This window comes from Salvelinus sp. IW2-2015, linkage group LG4p, assembly GCF_002910315.2.
Source record: "Salvelinus sp. IW2-2015 linkage group LG4p, ASM291031v2, whole genome shotgun sequence".
In the NCBI taxonomy this organism is placed as follows: domain Eukaryota; kingdom Metazoa; phylum Chordata; class Actinopteri; order Salmoniformes; family Salmonidae; genus Salvelinus; species Salvelinus sp. IW2-2015.
The window spans coordinates 1,948,785-1,955,495 of record NC_036841.1 but is presented as its reverse complement, the minus strand read 5'-3'; positions in this window follow the sequence as shown (position 1 = coordinate 1,955,495).

Here is a 6,711-nt window from a genome sequence, read left to right as displayed (position 1 = left end):
GCCTGCCTGCCTCCCTCCCCGCCTGCCTGCCCGCCTCCCTGCCGCCCATGTTACCACGTTACCAGTATATCTAATGTACCCATTCACTCTCGATGATTACAATTAGTCTGTCATTTTTACCCGTGTTTTGTCTTCCAATTTTCCTGGTGTAAGACGTGGGCGTGGGAGTCATAGTGTTTGTACGAGAACGCTAAATGGAAGAAAGCTTTGTCGAGCAAAACGCTCAGAGAGAAAGGCGGGAGAGGAAGAAGTAGAGCAACATTTAATCACCATCATCCAACACGGTGGCCCTGACAGATTTCTTTTTGGAGGGGGACTTTCTGTGTTCTGTGTGTGCAAAGCAGATTACTGATATCAGATTTATTAATATTACAAACCCCGGAGCAAACAGCTCATCTGCCTCAGCCAGCAGAGGCCTTCTCCTCCCTCCACCACCTCATTTACACCCCCTTCATCACACAACCTCCTTATCTGTGTTTTAACTCACTCCATTGCTCTTATATTGTTCTCCTCTCTCTCTCTCTCTCCCTCTCTCTATCAATTCAATTCAAGGGGCTTTATTGGCATGGGAAACATATGTTAACATTGCCAAAGCAAGTGAGGTAGATAATATACAAAAGTTAAATAAACAATAAAAACTAACAGTAAACATTACACTCACAGAAGTTTCAAAAGAATAAAGACATTACAAATGTCTGTCATCTCTCTCTATCATCTCTCTCTATCATCTCCCTCTCTCATCTCTCTCTATCATCTCTCTCTATCATCTATCTCTATCATCTCTCTATCATCTATATCTATCATCTCTCTCTATCATCTCCCTCTTTCATCTCTCTCTCTCATCTATCTCTATCATCTCTCTATCAACTCCCTCTATCATCTCCCTCTAGCATCTCTCTATCATCTCTCTCTATCATCTCTCTCTATCATCTCTCTCTATGATCTCTCTCTATCATCTCCCTCTAGCATCTCTCTATCATCTCTCTCTATCATCTCCCCCTCTTAGCATCGCTCTATCATCTCTATCATCTTCTCTCTATCATCTCTCTCTTCATCTCTCTCTATCATCTCCCTCTATCATCTCTCTAGCATCTCTCTAGCATCTCTCTAGCATCTCTCTCTAGCATCTCTCTATCATCTCTCTCTATCATCTCCCTCTAGCATCTTCTCTATCATCTCTCTATCATCTCTCTATCATCTCTCTCTAGCATCTCTCTCTATCATCTCTCTCTATCATCTCTCTCTATCATCTCTCTCTATCATCTCCCTCTATCATCTCTTTCCTCTATCATCTCCCTCTATCATCTCTCTCTATCATCTCTCTCTATCATCTCTCTATCATCTCTTCTATCATCTCTCTTATCATCTCTCTAGCATCTCTCTCTATCATATCTCTCTATCATCTCTCTCTATCATCTCCCTCTATCATCTCCCTAATACTCTCTATCATCTCTCTCTATCATCTCGCTCTATCATCTCCCTCTATCATCTCCATCTATCATCTCCCTAGCTACTCTATCATCTCCCTCTATCATCTCCTCTATCATCTCCTCTATCATCTCTCTATCATCTCCCTCTATCATCTCCCTCTATCATTATCTCTAGCATCTCTCTATCATCTCTCTCTATCATCTCTCTTTATCATCTCTCTCTCTCATCTCTCTCTCTTCATCTCTCTCATCTCCCTAGCATCTCTCTATCATCTCTCTCTATCATCTCCCTCTATCATCTCACTCTAGATCTCTCTCTAGCATCTCTCTCTATCATCTCTCTCTATCATATCTCTATCATCTCTCTCTATCATATCTCTATCATCTCCCTCTATCATCTCCCTCTATCATCTCTCTATCACCTCTCTCTATCATCTCTCTCTATCATCTGTCTCTACCATCTGTCTCTATCATCTCCCTCTATCATCTATCTCTATCATCTATCTCTATTATCTCCCTCTATCATCTCTCTATCATCTATCTCTATTATCTCCCTCTATCATCTCTCTCATCTCTCAATATCATCTCCCTCTGTCATCTTCTTCTATCATCTCCCTCTAGCATCCCTCTAGCATCCTCTATCATCTCTCTAGCATCTCTCTCTAGCATCCCTCTCTCATCTCCCTCTAGCATCTCTCTCTCATCTCCCTATCATCTCCCTCTAGCATCCCCTCTCATCCTATCTCTCCCTTAGCATCCCTCTCTCATCTCCCTCTAGCATCCTCTCATCTCTCTAGCATCTCTCTCTAGCATCCCTCTCTCATCTCCCTCTAGCATCTCTCTCTCATCTCCTCATCACCTCCCTCTAGCATCCCTCTCTCATCTCCCTATCATCTCCCTCTACATCCCTCTCTCATCTCCCTCTAGCATCTCCCTCTAGCATCTCTCTCTCATCTCCCTATCATCTCCCTCTAGCATCTCTCTCTATCATCTCTCTCTATCATCTCTCTCTTGTCTCCCTCTCTCATCTCCCTCTCTGACACTGACTTTCATTTTTCTCATTTTTCTCTCCTCGCATATTTGTGCCTTTCCTTTCTCTCTAACTTGATTCTTCTAAAGAGAAAATAATGAGGCTTTCTCTCCGCTGAGTTGCCCTGCTATTACCCAGGGAAGTGCCTCTTCCTCTCCTCCAATATCCTCCCTCCATACCTGCTCACAGCTCTTGTCTCAAATGTAATGAAATAAAAGATGAACCATCACCAGGTGCAGGATATAAATATGTCACACCCGTAACCTGATTGTGTGTACGAGGAGAAGCTGAGTGATCTACATGATCGTAGTGTGTTTGTGTGTGGGGGGGTATTTCTACTGAATGTGACTTTGTTGTATGTTGTCTGGTCAGACGCTGCTGTCACACTTCCTCAGTGAAGTTGTCAGAGGGTGTCAGCACTTCCTGCGACCACCCTGCTTATCTGGCTGTCTACCTCTCCCCTGAGAACACTCTCCTGTCTCCACTGTTATAACACCCGCCTAGAATGGGCACCATAGACACATGGCTAGCTTCACATATTGCTACAGCTCACTAATGGACTGAAAGGCCTACTGGGTGACAGATTTTACTTTTACAATTTTGCCTTGACAGATCCTGTTGGCCATTGTCCAGCATGGCCCCCAACCAGCGSCAAGGGGTTGAACTGGGTCACTTTCACAGAAATGATGGCATTGCATTCATCCCCTTGTCTGAAAAGAGTCACCCTGTAAAGCCAGATCTTATTCCACCTGATGTAAGAAAAAGTAGGCTATTGTTCCGTGTTTGAGACATTTAGGAATGGAATGGCCCTCTCAGTAAGTAAAACCCTGATAAAAGACAAAACGTGRTGGTTCTACTTTTAACAATAAATATGCTTTTTCTTARTGAATTCCATTGTCCTCCAAGTGTTYCTGAGTCTCCTCTCCTCTCAGTAAYCTCAGCAGACCAGGTCACTACTTCGTCCCTTCTTCCTCTGTTTCTCCCTCTCTCTGTTTCTCCTCCCTCTTCCTGCCTTGCACACGCATACACCCCCACCCCCACCCATACTTACAATCCCAGTCCCCGGGCTGGGGGGGTGCACCGCGGCACACAGCTGGGAGTTTCAAATAGTTTTGCTGTTCATAAATCACAGCGACAGCAATGGGCCCATATTAAAGACAAGCATAGGGATCACAGCATGCTATGTCTGCTGTGTCTGCTGTCTCAATGGCTCATTTGTTGGTAAATGTTTTGTTTCATATGACTGGACCCTTTTTTGAAGCCCGCTCACTGTGGTCTGTGTACAACTCCATTAGTCGATTCCCCTCGCAAACAACTACAGTTAGACGTATTGTAGAATGTTGCTGGAGTTTGATGTGACCTGAGGTACACGCCACACACACAGACAGCTGTTTGTATCGTCTGTCAAGTCAGGTTGGTGTTTTGATGTCTCTCCGTAGTAAACAGTCAGACTTGTGTTTGGTCTGTTGGCTACTAGTGTCTGAAACATCATGATTGAATGCACAACAAGTATGTKTTGAGGGGAGAAGTTCTTAACATATTTCAATGCACATCCGCATCAAAACGCCATCCATCTCGAGCGCAACGCGACAGGAATCGTCGTAATAGAGGCTCAGTGACAACCCCAACGCCTGTCAGCACCTAATCAAACTAATTAAAGCAGCATGTTAGTTAAAGCGCAAACAATGAATTGTCATAAGYGAAGAAGTGTCATTGGTTGACAGGGAGAGGGTTTGTGTGGTGGTGCACTGATTCAGGACGATGGGGAAGTTTGTCAATCTGCGTCTGTCTGTCTATCTGTCTGCTGCGGTGCTGTTCCCAACCCGGAGAGAGAGAGAGAGCCCAAACTGACAGGCCCCTCTCTTTCTCCCATGCTGGGCTCTGATGAAATTCCTGTCGCAGTCAGGCAAGGATTTCATCTCCCGAGGACAGCGGGAAGTGGATGGATCTACTTTCATGCTACCRGCGTGATTCCCCTTGACAGTGGGAGAGAACGGTATCGATCCGCTATGTAAATAAAGCCCCCCGCTGATCTACAATGATACAGTGTCACTGGTGATCCCTTAGTCAAGCTGTACAGTGAGTGTGTTTATGCATGCATACAAAGATGCTGGTCTGATTTTGAGTTTATGCATTCTGTCTGTGCAGTACCTAACCACAACTCTCCAATCACCTCTGACTTCTGACCTCTGTTCTAACTGTCTGCTAAAGAGGGGCCCTAATTAACAAGGAGTTCACAGGCTTCTTGTCATCTAAATGACATCTTAATGACATTTCACTTCTGATGTTTCAGCTCAAGAGCCAGAGATGGTAACTACAGCTGATATGCCCAGGAAATGGAGACGAGAGGGTGGGAGAGGGAGAGATGTGTTATCCCGGCCAATCGTTCATAAGTCCCCGTGTGAGATGGGGCTTGAGGGTTGTGTGAGATGGGGCTTGAGGGTTGTGTGAGATGGGGTTGCGGGTTGTGTGAGATGGGCTTGCGGGTATGTGTGAGATGGGGCTTGAGGTTGTGTGAGATGGGGCTGAGTTGTGAGTCGGGGCTGGGGGTGGGTGTTGTAACACTGGATAGCCGTCATGTCTCTACTTTCTATCATTTTTCTGCTCTCTCCTTCAATGTTTCTCTTCTCTCTCTCTGCTCTCTCTCTCTCATCCCTTCTTTATTCTCTTCCTTTTCTCCCTCGTTCAACCCCTCGGGGGACAGGGGGGATTGTCATCCTCTTTGCTCTGATATATACTCTCGGTCTCAGGTAGCAATCACATCATCTTCATTGGGGCCTCAGTCTGTAATCAGATTCATTGCATTTATACCAGGTATTGTCAGTGTTCACGCAGTGAGATAATGAAGATGTGTAGCACCAATAAGATGGCATAATAATGTTATTTCTTGCAGATGGATGCTTTGATAGATACAGTAATATTCTGCATGCTGTCTTTTGCATGTAGATATTGCAGTATGCTTGTCTGTGGTGGGTAGACTGCTGCTGGTGGTGGGTAGACTGCTGCTGTGGCTGGGTTAGATGCTGCTGTGGGGGTAGACTGCTGCGTGGTGGGTGTGTGTAAAGACACTGCTGCTGTGGTGGCTGGGTAGACTGCTGCTGTGCGGGCCAAGACTGCGGCATCTCTATTTTCAGCATTCTTGTGGATAGCCTATATTATTTCTAGCTGGAAGACATATCATTTATGCGGCTCTAACAATGTCATTAGTATTGCTTTAAAAGAACAGTGTCGCTGAGATTAAGGAAGCCTATTATGTTTCAGAGCAGTATCTACACTTAGTGTCATGAGTCTGCATGTACGTGATACTCGAATTAGCGCGTATTCTCTGTCACACACACACAACACACACTGAATCAAGACCTTGACGAGAGAAAGGATAAGCGAATCATATCTTGGAAGGACAATATTGATTTACTGGATGAGTTCCCTTCATCCGTGTGGCTGTGTTTTACTAGGCTCAGGTGGACTGTAGTGTCCTTCACAGCAGAGCAGCCATTGGAGGAAGAGAGAGAGGGAAATGGAGAAGAGAACAAATATAAAGAGAGTCCGTGCCCCTCTGGAGGGTGAAGGTAGTCGAGCACTGAGAGATTGAGGAGAGGGACAGGGATTCAGAGAAAGATAGATATAAAAAGAGAGGGAGAATTAGAGAAGGAGATGGGTGTAAACAGAGAGACGAGAAAGTTCAAAGTTCAGACTCTATCTCTTATTAAACTGAAGGTTGAAGGTYCAATGAACACCAGTGAAAGAGAGAAATTAAAACAGGGAGAGAGGGAGGACATGGCATCTGTAGCCTGTGTCCAGTATCTAATAGTTTGCGGACTGGGCAGCAGTAGACAGCCAGCTGTTGTTAGTCAGACTGGGTTGGTGGGTAGGCTACACTGTCTGATGCAGTCTCCTGTTTTCACCTTTATTCTCACTTTTAWTACTACCTATACTGGCTAGCCTAAATATGTCAAAACACAGTCAGTAAACCACAACACCCCCCTCTCCTCATCTCCAGTTCTCTCTTTCCAAACWCTGTACTTTATCCATTCACACCTCTCTCCCAGTTTTCTGCATTCACTCCTTTTATTCAGTGTTTAGGAGTTTTACTTTGCATTTTAATCCCCCGGAAGGGATGATGAAATGCAGAATGAATTAATTRGCTGCTTTTAATATATTCAAGCAAAAGAAAAAGTAAAAACTGGTTTAGCTCTGTGGCTTTCTCCTTAGAACAGACCTTCTGTAGTAGGTGTATGTAATGTGGAGTTG